The sequence below is a fragment of the Nannobrachium achirus genome, assembly GCF_963921795.1.
Source record: "Nannobrachium achirus genome assembly, chromosome: 15".
NCBI lineage: Eukaryota > Metazoa > Chordata > Actinopteri > Myctophiformes > Myctophidae > Nannobrachium > Nannobrachium achirus.
The window spans coordinates 54,390,061-54,403,033 of NC_137822.1; the positions used below are offsets into that span (position 1 = coordinate 54,390,061).

A 12,973-nucleotide genomic window follows, 5' to 3' on the forward strand; every position below is an offset into this window, starting at 1 on the left:
TGTGTGTGTGTGTGTGTGTGTGTGTGTGTGTGTAGGCTATAGATTGAATTGCTGTTCCAAGCAACATTGTAATAACATAATATGATATGATTGCGACCGTCAGGTCGCATGTTACTACCAAAACCTCCACCGGCTGTCTGTCAGTCGGTCGGTCACGTCACACGCGCGTGTGTGTGCGCACATGCCTTATGTTTTATTGTCTCCCTAATTTATATTATCTGATACTTCCTTTGTATATTTTGAAACGCATAGCATCATTCAGCGTCCTCTTCACGTTGGTTGCAACGGCCTTCCTTTTTTTCCCCCTTCTTTTACCGTTTCTTGATAAAAAAAAAAGATTTCTTCTCTTCTGGTTGCCAATTCGCAGCACCTTCCCGCGACCCCACTTTGGGTCGCGACCCATACTTTGAGAACCGCTGATCTACACCATATCTCTTCGACACAAATAGCAGATCTATAATCTCACGTGGCAGCGTGACATAGGCCTACTGTGAGCTATAGTGGATCACATACACTTACGCCGGATGTTGGACTATTAGACAGGCAGGGACGTGCTGGCCATTGGGAAAAGCGGGACAACTCCCGAACGGCCGGTTCATTCCCGGCCGGTGCAGGCCGACCATTAGGAAAAACATAAAAAATAAAATGTCTGCCTTCGTTCCATTTTGGGGGCTGGGCGGCCAACAAAGTAAATCGTCACTGTCGGGCACAAAAGTAGTGAAAACAGCCGATCTACAAGCACACAACGCCTCGCACCGCGAGGCGTTGTGTGCTTGTAGATCGGCTGTTTTCACTAGTTTAAATCATTTTTAAAATGATAAATACAAAACAAACGGTTCTGGACATATAAGGTTTCCACTCGACAATGACGAAATATAACAAAAAAAAAGGGCCTCTCCAACTCTTTTTCCCGGGCTGAATCAGGGGCCCAGCACGTCCCTGTAGACAGGCCCAGCAAAGCCGGATGCTGGTTCATGAGGTTAACTATACGGAAGACCTGGGATTATTTGATACTTTAGCTATTGAAAAATAGCAGATATACAAGCTCACAGGAGGGGTCCCTGGAACAACATATTTTGAGATGGGGGTCCCCGGCCAAATGCATGTAATTTTGAGGGACCGTTGACATGAACAAGTTTGAGAACCACTGATTTAGAAGGATTTCGAAGACATTTATAGAATCAGGGCAAAATATTCAAAGTATATATGTGTGTGTGTGTGTGTGTGTGTGTGTGTGTGTGTGTGTGTGTGTGTGTGTGTGTGTGTGTGTGTGTGTGTGTGTGTGTGTGTGTGTGTGTGTGTGCGCGCGCGCCTGCACCTGCGTGCGGTTTAATTTATACTTTTGCTTGCCGAAAATAACCGATTTTCAAGCTTCCGTTTTTGTTTCCGATGTGAAAATCTATAATTTTCAACAAGCGACACACATCTAGCCTTCATGTAGAGGGGCTGATTGCAGTGTTATTTATTCACCGTTAAGTTTCTTTAAGTCTGCAGTTTTGACAATACAGTCTTATACAGTTGTTTACCGATGTTTCTGGTTGACATTGGCACATTTCACTCAGGTTTTTTCATGTCACTCATGTCACTTTGTCTGCTGACATCACTCAGCAACGAAATAAAAATAAAATAAACAAAAATAAAAATAAAACAATTCACAGGAGGCTCGCAGTGATCACCCCATGATGTGCACTGCATTGTAGTTTCAAATGCATTACATTGCAGGCATTCTTTTTAGAGTAAAAACCTAAAAAAGACGAAGAAACGTGTGACATGCATGATCTGGGCAGATTGCCCCAGGAAATGTGCCAATCTCAACCCAAAACAACGATATGACTTTTACTCTTGATTTCATTGAGGAGCTTGAAAGGTTTCCATTTTCTACTAGTAAAAACGTACTGTTTTATAGTTTCATAAAGCATTTCTCAGTGATACTGTGCTCTTGGTCCCATAGCATGTCATTATTATTACATTTCTTTTAATATATATGTTTTATTTTAGAGAGAAATTACAGAAGTTCACATTGAACTTTTGAAACCCCTCAGTTGCTTTGGTCCTGTGTGGATAAAGCATAAAACTGTAATCTGACTTTGACAATGGAATAGAAGTGGAATCAATGGAATAAAACAGGAACTGAAAGAACATAACTGCATTCAGTAGAAAACAATTGGAATCGATCATCATATTGGAACTGGCATTCATTTGTTTCTTATGATGTCTGCTTCGTCTTTATGATCGTCTAGTAACCCATCATCTAAGGTAATCTCAAAAAAGCTAAAAGAATTAGCTTAAAGGGGAACTTCCCTTTATAACTTTTCTGGGGTGATTTTCACATCTACTTAAGCGTTAGTATGCACCCCAGACAGTCAGAAGTGTCTTGATTCAATATTTACATCTTTGATATTTATTTGATCAAACATGCATTCCTGCTAAACGGAAAGACTTATTGTTATTGATGAGCTATTTCATTATGTTGATATTGTTAAGACATCTTGCGTGAAATAACTGAAAAAGCCAAGGTCTCCCCCTTGATTCAAAGGGCAATATCAGTCACAAGCAGAGATGTGTGGTTGAATGAGTTTAAAGGAACTTTAGTCAACTTTTTCTTGAAAAACAGATGCTAAAATAAAAACGTTTCGGAAATATTTTATAAAAAAGATTAAGCTTCATACGTGTTTCTATTCTACTTTGTTTACATCCCTTATCAATCCATATAAAAGAATAGAAGAGGGAAAGTCTAGCCTGACAATGTATTGCATGTCTGATCAAAGGAACATAAAGTATCTACATACTGAATCAAGGAGTAGGAGTAGACGTGAAAGTGACCCAAGAGCAATCACATTTTGGTTTTCCACATTCCTTAAGCCACGTGACAAGTACAGTATTCTTCATAACATTGTCCTTAACAGACAGAACTTTAAGGAATGCAGATTGCAGTCAAACACTATACACACAATGTCTTATATAAATATCATAGTCCCCATAATGACTTTATATTTACAGTCAAAATACCATCGTCCCGTAATGACTTCATATTTACAGGCAGTCCCCATAACACTTAACATATTTATACAGTCTAATACCACATTTCCCATTACGTCTTCATAATTACACTCATGATATTCCACAGTCCACATAATAGCTGCATTTTTACAGTCAAATGCCATAGTCTCCATATTGTCTCTATATGTACAGTTAAATACCACAGTCCCCATAATTTATTTTATATATGCACTCAAATAACATAGTCTCCAAATTGTCTTTAGCCTATATTTACAGTAACGTATCCTTGGTCCCCATAATTTCCTTATATTTACAGAGAAATACCACAGTCCCAGGGCGTCCCGGTATAGCACAGGGGTACAGTAACTAAGTTACAGCCCTGAATCTGCGGTTCGAATCCTCCATCCGTGGTGCCTCCGGCTTGGCCGGCGCACCAACGAACACGGCTGGCTGTGTTCGCGGGTGGGAACCTGGCTGCGGGTGGGTGCGATCTCTGTTGCTGCACAATAGCGACTCCTGCAGGTTGTTCGGGGTGCCTGCGCGTTCGGCAGAGAGGAGGAGTGGAGTGTTCCTCTGCATGCATTACATCCTCGAGGTGAAACTCCTCGCTGTCGGGTGAAAAGAAAGTGGCCGGCGACGTCACACGCCTCAGAGGAGGCACGCGGTTGTCTACTACACCGTCCCCAGATCAAACAAGTGGCCGTTGGCAGTGACTATACACATGAGGGAATTGGCAAATAACTACATTGGGAAGAGAATTTGAAGAAGAAGAAAAAAAAAAAGTGTCTTTATATTTAAATTCAAATAACATGGTCCCCATTGATGTCTATATTTACAGTACAGTTACAAGTCCATGGTGTTCATTCTTGAATCTTGTTTTTGTTTTTGTCAAGATGTTTTTTTCCCCCTCGTTGTGTCCTTGGAGCGTGACACGGACATTCTGTGTGGGTGTTGGGAGACTTCTTGAACGAGTCTATGAAAGGGTGGAAAAAGCATATTTGATAATAGCGTGTTAGTACAGTGGTTCTCAACCTGTGGGTCGGGACCCCCAGAGGGGTCCCCAAATTATTTTGAGGGGTCCCCAGATGATTGACTTAATGTGCAACATTGTTTTCTCACTCAACAGTAACGTTTAAGTGCATAGAGGGTATCTGTACATTTATAAAGTGATAATTTAAGGACGTTTTAATACCTCTAAAATGACAAATTAAACATTTGCCAAATTGTCAAATATTGGAGGCAGAAATTGGGAAAATAGCTGATCTACATGCTCACAACGCCTCGCAACGCGTGAGCAATCTGCTTATCACCTGACGGGGGGGATTTTCCCTGGTAGGACGTAGCGCATAGAAGGAACCCGTTATTCCAACCAGTTCCTTTCCCCTCCATCAGGTGCCCCGGCTGTCCAGGGGGAGGCAGTATAGAAACCAGGATTACTTACTTACTTAATTACCAGAATTCTTTTATTTTTTATTTTTTTTACCTACACGAATTCTAATCAATGGAGCGACTGTTTTTGATTTCCACCTGTGGAGTTTGTCAAGGTAGCTACACAACCCAATCCTCCACCAAAGTTGCCTTGCCCTTTAAATGTGAATGTTGGGGGTTGGTGGCCATAGACCATATTCACACCGTGGCCATCTTGGATCACATGACCACATGGGGTGGCAACGCAGCCAATCAAGCTGTTGGGTAAGGCAAGACCCACCCGCAGAAGCTTCTGATTGGCTGTGTTGCCACCCCATGTGGTCATGTGATCAAAGATGGCCGCTGTGTGAATATGGTCTATTGCCATCCCCTGGGAATTGAAACGCATGTGAAACCCATGTCAACGTCTTGTGGGCCGTTTACACAAGAGCACTAGTAATAAAGATGAAGAAACAATCTTTTGGAAACCCTGCGTGATGAGATGTGAGAGCAACATGTCTGCTGAGTGAATATGATCCATTAACAGACAGATATTCACCTGTTACTTGTTAAGATGGGAGCTGATCTTGTCTTTTCTGATTATGTTTGTGTAGGGAATCTGAAACAGAAAGTAAACACATATTCATTCTACAGCATATGATGTCACTGGCATCGCCAGTGGTGATGCCAGTGCTGGCGCACAATTTGGCCATACATGGCCTACTTGCTGGGCCCCTGATTCAGCCCGGGAAAAAGAGTTGGAGAGGCCCTCATTGTGCGCTATAGAGAGAGATCTCTCTCTATAGCGCTGCTGCTGCTCAAAGATTTGCCATTTCAGATCATGACAAGTGACAATTGCCAGTGGGCCGATTACATGAGTTATATTTTGTCGTTGTCGGGTGGAAACCTTGTATGTCCAAAACTGTTTTGTTTTGTATTTATCATTAAAAAAATTATTTAAACTAGTGAAAACAGCCGATCATGTGTGCTTGTAGATCTGCTGTTTTCACTACTTTTGTGCGACGGCCTTGTATGATGAAGCAGGGCTTTGCTTTGCGAAAAAATGTACAAATTTGAAACTTGGAGATACGAGGTTTCTGCCCGACAGTGACGATTTACTTTGTTGGCTGCCCAGCCCCCAAAAAGATTTTTATTTTTTTTTATTTTTTATTTTTTCTTTTTCTAATGGCCGGCCTGGACTGGCCGGGAATAAACTGGCCATTCGGGAGTTGTCCCGCTTTGGCCAGCACGTCCCTGCCTACTTACGCAAGTTGGCAACTCAACAGAGTGAAGTTCTAGTTTTGTCTTTGTAGTAGCTGTTTAGAAAGTTTATTTGAATAAAGTGTATTCTCACCATTTGCAGCTGTTGGACCATCTCTTCTCTGTAAGCCAGTTCTCGTTTCATTTGGTCCTGGAAATTATCTGAAATCCATTCAAAAAATAAAGAAAAAGTATGTTTCACCCGCTGGAATACAGCATCTCTGACATTAAAAAGACTCTTTCTGCTGTAAATTGACTAACAGTTTGAATGGTTGTCTAACTTAAAGGAGCTATAGTCAACTTTTTCTTGAAAAACGGATGCTAAAATAAAAATAATGTTTCGAAAATATTTTATAAAAAAATAAGCTTCATAATATGTGTTTCTATTCAAAAAATGACCACAAAAAGCATATAATAATGATAAAATAATTATTTTGGCCATTGTCAGGCCGACACTTTGTTTACATTCTAGTCTATAGACTAGGATGTAAACAAAGTGTCGGCCCTACAATGAAAAAGTTGACTATATTAAAGGCACATTTCTACATAGTCTCTTGTATTCTAGTCTATGTATCATATATGTGTATCATGTATGTGTACTTGTGTGTTCCTATATGAGTGATCTGTCCGGTAGCCTAACGGTGTATATCAGGGGGTCTTCAACGTTTTCAGGCCAAGGACCCCTTAGTTGAGAGAGAGATGAAGCAGGGACCCCCCGCAACCTTTTCATAGATTCCATATAGTTTCATTGTTTGACCGCGCAATCATCAGTGTATTTTGGATTCATGTCAGTTTGTCTCTTCAGATATTTAACCACTTGAACAATACTAAAAGGAGCTATAGTAAAATTTTTCTTGAAAAACGAATGCTAAATTAAAAATAATATTCGAAAATATTTTATAAAAAATATATAATTCAAATATGTGTTTCTGTTCAAAGATGTCCACAAAAAGCGTAAAATAATGATAAAATAATCATTTTGGCCATTGTCGGGCCGACACTTTGTTTACATCCTATCAATCCATGTAAAAGAAAAGACTAGGATGTAAACAAAGTGTCAGCCTGACAATGGCCAAAATGATTATTTTATTATTATTTTACGCTTTTTGTGGACATTTTTTGAACAGAAACACATATGAAGCATATTTTTTTTATAATTTCTTTTTTTTATTTTAGCATGTTTTTCAAGAAAAAGTTGACCATAGCTCCTTTAATAAACTTGACCTTTCACTCTGTACTTAGTCTGCTCTTTTTCCCCTCCACACCAAATCTCTTTGCCAAAAATAGCCGATCTACAAGCTCATAGCTTGTAGATCTGCTATTTTTGCTACTGTAAAAAGGAGAAACAAAGTTTCTATCATACAAAGATCTGGAGGACCCCCTGTAGTGACTCTGAGGACCCCCTGTTGAAGACCCTTGGTGTATGCGAATGAACATGAAGACGGACGCGCAGAAAGAAAGACGTTGCGACTTACGGAAAACGGGAAAGGAGGAGGTGCCTTTCAGTGCGTGGAACTCCTGCTCCAGTCTCCTCCTGAAGTCAATCTGCTCCAGGAGAACCTTCTGCAACTCCTCTGTAGGAACCACAGTAGCAGGGACGTGCAGGGAATGTTAGAGAGGCAGGGGGGGATGACATTTCTAAAAGGGCCTGTGGTAGAAATATTTATAGCGTAACAAATATGTGTCTAAAGAAAATCTCACAAGGCTACTCATTTAGATGTACCTGCAGCTGTCAATCTAACAGCTGACGTCCATGGACTGTGACTTCTACTCCTACTCTGTGTCAGCATAAAATCTGTACTAAGTGATGCTATACATGGTCATTGCAACTCAGTCAGCCTTATTATATACTGTATGGTACTTAGTATAGCTGTTTAGATTCTCTCTCCTTCTAGGGAGTGCACCTTGGTGTATAAGAGGTGTCCCATATGACACTTCAGGAAGGTCTTCTGCCGCATTCTCTGATACTGTGTATGCTGTTTCTCTGTTGCTGAATCTTCTTCAATAAATGGTTGACTTCACCCTGACTGGATATTAATATTTTTCTATCATAGGCCTTTTGGTGAAAATATCGAAAATCGCAGAGCTCCAAGCTCACGGGCCAGTTATTTCCGGTGCTTGCATACCACACTGAACTAAGGATAATCATGTCAATACTGGAGATGTGACGTATAAGGTAGGGCATTGACCAAGTCGACTCCCACCAGGAAGCCGACTTGGTCAGACGGGTACAGACGGGTTAAAGGGGCGGGGGCTCAAGCCCTTTTTGAAGTCTATGTGTGCACGTGCCTGGACTGTAGGAGAGTCAACAGAAACTAGAAAGGCGAGGTTTCACTCTGATTTGAGCACCATTGGTTTTCTATTATAATTGTTGTTGAAGTTGAACACAAATATAAAAGATGAAATAAAAGTGTGGAGGTACTTGGAGCATGCACAAGAAATGTGTTTTTTTTTTTACTTAAGCCCCTTTTCCACTGACATGGCCGAACACCACACCACTCCACACCGCCCACTTGTGCCAGGTTTTCCACTACAAGGACCTGGGTAGAGTGGTGTGAAAGTGGTACTAAACGTGGTACTAAAAAGTATCCAATCTAGAGTAGGTCTGAGCTAGGCCAGACAGGGCCAGACAGGGCCAAACACTTCATAATGACTGATCACTCACAGACTTTTCATTTAGACCAGGATATAGTTGTAACACATGATAATAGATTGTATTATAATCACAGTTATAATCTAGTATAGTGTATTATAATTATCATAGTAATATATTATAATAATTATAGTGTATCATAATCACAGTTATAATCCATTATAGTCTATTATAATTAGGATAGTTGTAATACAAATTTATATTGTATTCAATCACAGTTAAAAGGGTCCATTTGTTTGGTGTGGTGTAGTGTAGTGTAGTGTGGTGCTAAAGCTGCAGTGGACAGGGGGCTATAGAAATTCAATTTCAAAAGTGTAGGGGACTGGACTTTCTTTTGATGTTACCTTTCTCCATGTTTTCAACATCCTTCTTCTGTGGTGCCGGTGAGGAGGAACCTTGGTTTTGGTCAGCTGAGGAAAAATACATAAATAAATAAAGAAACCTTTCAAACTTCTTGTTTCAAAATATAATAGATTAGGAGGAGAAGAGAGGAGAAATGTTCAAGTAAAAACATCATTGCAATATCACATTTCTGCCACAAGGTGTCAGCATGACTCCATCATAACAAGATGGAATACTGTAATACTGTATGGTAAGGTTCTACACATGTTTCCCTATAGAATCAGCATGCATGTATGTATGTACACATCTTAAAACTGAAGTAAATATTTAACAAATACTACGAAATGTGAGAGACAGTAAAAAGCAAACATGGCAATAAGCTGTGATCTACATCATTAAATAAATACAGTTGAATTAATGAATTAATAGACTATTGTATCATTACACTAAGAAACAATTGACAGAAACAAACAAAAGTTTGTCTGCCTTTTGCATTAAATCGGTTAGTTCACAATGCTATCTTCTACTATGATCTATATATTATAGTTACTGCATTATCATCTGTATTATGACACATGAAACACTAGTGGGCCTATAGGCTACCCAATAGTCTACTACTGTATATCCATCTGTCTTTGTCTGTCTGTCTGTCTGTCTGTCTGTCTGTCTGTCTGTCTGTCTGTCTGTCTGTCTGTCTGTCTGTCTGTCTGTCTGTCTGTCTGTCTGGCTGTCTGGCTGTCTATCTGTCTATCGATCTGGATGACAGGAGAAGGGAAAGTTTTGGGGAACCGAACATGAAATGATGGGAGGGAGATCCTTTTTCCAAAAGAAAGAAAGAAAGAAAGAAAGAAAGAAAGAAAGAAAGAAAGAAGGGAAGAGAGAGAGAGAAATAAAGAGAAAGGGAAAGAGAGTTGGAGTGAGAAGCAGAGAGTGAGAAAAGGGGAAGAGAGAGACAATGTTGTTTTTGACGGCAAATTTTGATTTAGTTTGAGTCCTAATCTTTTGAATAAAATGTCATTAAGTTTTAGTCATAATTTAGTCACCTGAAAAGTCTAATTTTAGGCGACTAAATCAACAGTTGATTTAGTCAACTGAAATGTATTTTGGCAGGCCTTGATGGCATCGTAATGACTGATTCTACACTTGGCGTTGTGAGCTTGTAGATCTGCTATTTTCAGCATGCAACACCTGAGAGCAACCAACCAAACATAACATTACTCTCTTCTCCACTTGTCCCTAACGTTTTAGTCTAAATTGTCAATATATTTAGTCTTAATAGTTTTAGTCATCACAGCTTAGTTTTCATTTAGTTTTCTTCAGTGAAAAAAAAAACGCAGTCGACAAACATTTTTCGTCATAGTTTTAGTCGACAAAATCAACACTGCAGAGAGAGAAAAGCTGGAAGCGAGACAGAGAAAAGGGAAGAGAGAGGGAGAAAAGGAGGGAGAGAGAGAAAAGGGGGAAGAGAGAGGGGGGGGGGGGGCAGAGGCGTCAATTGGGTATGGCAGGGGTATGCAGCTGCCATACCCTGGGTCCATGGGGGGAGAATAAAAGTTACTTTTAAATATAAATCCATGAATGTCTCTTTGTCTATCTGTGCTGGTTATTATGTTGTTAAATTACAGTAAAATAACTACAAATGCAACATTTTACAAAATGGTCACTTTAACAAGGTATTATAATTATATTCTCCACACTTGTATTCTCCCCACCTTGACAAAATGGTATATTCCCAGGTTCCGCAGGTCAGCTGCCATATCAAGAAACCATAGAAACGGGGGGACAAAAAATAAAATGTACTTCTTAAAATAAATGTATCGTGCCTGTTGCTAAGGTATGGCAAGTTGCAACATGACTTGTGTCTTGCACGCGCTTGCCAAGACACCAGTCATGTTGCCATACCTCACCTTTTGCTGAACTGACACCACTGTCCATACACACCATTTGGCTGACCATTTGCTAACCCCAATTACATTACGTTCAATCTCACCAAACACTCTTTTCCTTCAACATTTATACAAGATGTATATGCTGTGGCTCAACCTAAGTAGCGCAAGGGATAGTTACAGTACACCACATTAACATATTACTATGGTCATTCTGAATGGTAGATACATTAGGTCAGTGTTTCTCAACCACTGTGCCTGGGGACCTTTGGTGTGCCCCTGAGAAGGGTCAAGTGTGCCCCTTGAAACTGCTTGAAAGCCAGTATTGTATTTATTGTTTTAAAAATGATTTAAACTAGTGAAAACAGCCGATCTACAAGCACACAACCCGATCTACAAGCACACAAGGCGTTGTGTGCTTCTAGATCTGCTGTTTTCACTACTGTTGTGCGACAGCCTTGTATGATGAAGAAGGGCTTTACTTTGCGAAGAAACATACAAATTTGAAACTTGGAGATACAAGGTTTCTTCCCGACTGTGACGATATTTACACCCCCGTATTATGTTGGTGTGCCCATGGATTCTTGGGACATGAAAAGTGTGCCCATGCAGAAAAAAGGTTGAGAAACACTGCATTAGGTTACCTTTATTAGGGACAAACTTAAGCGAGTGGCTGAATATTCAGAACCGCGAGAGGCCATCCTCTGGGCCATCAGCTAGAAACTGATGACCAAGCCCGTTGCCACACTTGCCGCACAGCACCTGATGATATAAAACATGATCATACATTCAATTAACAACATCATGTATCCCAACAAAGGCACACATCCCAACAGAGGAGGTTCCTCCCACAGCTGAAGAATTTAGGGCTGTCACCATGATGACATCTCACATGACGATTAATTGTCACTCAAATAATTGCGATTAACGATTTAGTTGTGTTTTTGTCGCTGACAATTACATTCCTGTTTGGCTTGTAGGCTTTGAAGTTGCACATGGCAGACATGACACATAACCTAAATATACAAAGAAATGACAGACATATTTGACAACTTTATACTCCAAAAAGAACATAGTGGAAATAGCCGATCTACGAGCTCACAACGCATGCAACGCGTTGTGAGCTTGTAGATCTGCCATTTCCACTATTTTTGAAACCTTTTGAAATAATCAGTACTAATGGATAGTGATTTACATGTACACTGTTAACTGTGTGAGTCGTGACAGACGTCCCATCACATGTGTTAAGTGCAATGAGCAATGTATTATGATAATTACTGTACCTTGTAAGTTCAATTATTCAAGTATATGCACTGGCCATTGCCATATGCCTCTAATGTTGTATTTAGTTTGCTGTTGTTTTCTTTCATTTGTAAATAGGCCTATGTGTCAGTAGTTTTAATTTATGAACGAAATAGCTTTTTTTTTTTTTAGAATATTTTTTGAAATTATAATTATAAAACTAAATGTAGGAAACAAATGACCCATAAAAATGTGTGTGCGACCCAAAAATCGGTCCCGGCCAATGTTTTGGGAAACAGTGAGGTATATGACACTAGAAGATACTTAGGCCTACCTAGTGTCATCTTTTCAGAAGTGTCCATGAGCAAGGCAGTGGCGCCAGTTCAGCAAAGGCTAGGGTATGGCAAAGATGGGAGTCCTCGTGGAAGAGAGGCATTACATTTTATATAACACGGTTCTATTGTGAAAATACCAGATCTACATGCTCACAACGCCTCGCGCTTTGTGAGCATGTAGATCGGCTATTTTCACAATGGGTAAACATGGGTATGGCAGCTGCATACCCCTGCCATACCCAATTGACGCCCCTGGAGCAAGGCACTGCACACATCATTCACACACTGTGTGAGCATGTGAGCATCACCTACTGTAAATCCATTTTTGCCAAACTTAAATCAGCTAGCTACCCTGTGTGTGCATTATGGGGACTGATGTCTCACCTTGTAAGCAGTGAGTGACTCCATTAGCTTGGTGACACTGTCCTCTCTGATGGTGTCGGTGAAGGCAGGCCAGGGGGAGGAGTGGGCATACTTGGACCGACTGGAGAACAGCGGGTGGTCACACTGGGAACACACATAGATACCTGGACATACAGCGACGTTAATACCTGATTAAAACTCACAGAAACAGCGTGGGCAAGGCTTTCCCCCTTCACTGGCATCAATCGCGTTAAATGTTATTTTTCCAGGTTCTTTTCAGTTAAAAGCACAAACATATAGCTATTAGCTGACCTATTTAAATATTAGATAAGCGAAATAAATTAATCCTATCCCCGTACATGGCTGTTACATCATCAAACCATCTGAGTACTCGCCTGGTTTAAAATGATCCTTGTAGATCTCGCCACCGAAAAATCGACAAAAAGACATTTTGTGCAGCTGTCGTGACGTGAACGCTGATCAGT

At 40.3% G+C, this 12,973-nt stretch overlaps 1 pseudogene across 1 annotated transcript in view; it reads right to left on the minus strand.

Annotated features, from left to right (window-relative positions):
* Positions 1–12,938, minus strand: part of LOC308299962 (methionine-R-sulfoxide reductase B1-A-like) — a 40,466-nt pseudogene extending 27,528 nt beyond the window's left edge. The window contains exons 1-5 of the transcript in view: positions 12,884–12,938; positions 12,510–12,652; positions 11,178–11,310; positions 8,665–8,730; positions 7,143–7,241 (exon numbers count right to left, since the gene is read on the minus strand). The product of the transcript in view is annotated as a methionine-R-sulfoxide reductase B1-A-like (transcript). The remainder of the gene's footprint in view (positions 1–7,142; positions 7,242–8,664; positions 8,731–11,177; positions 11,311–12,509; positions 12,653–12,883) is intronic.
* Between the last annotated feature and the right edge of the window lie 35 nt (positions 12,939–12,973).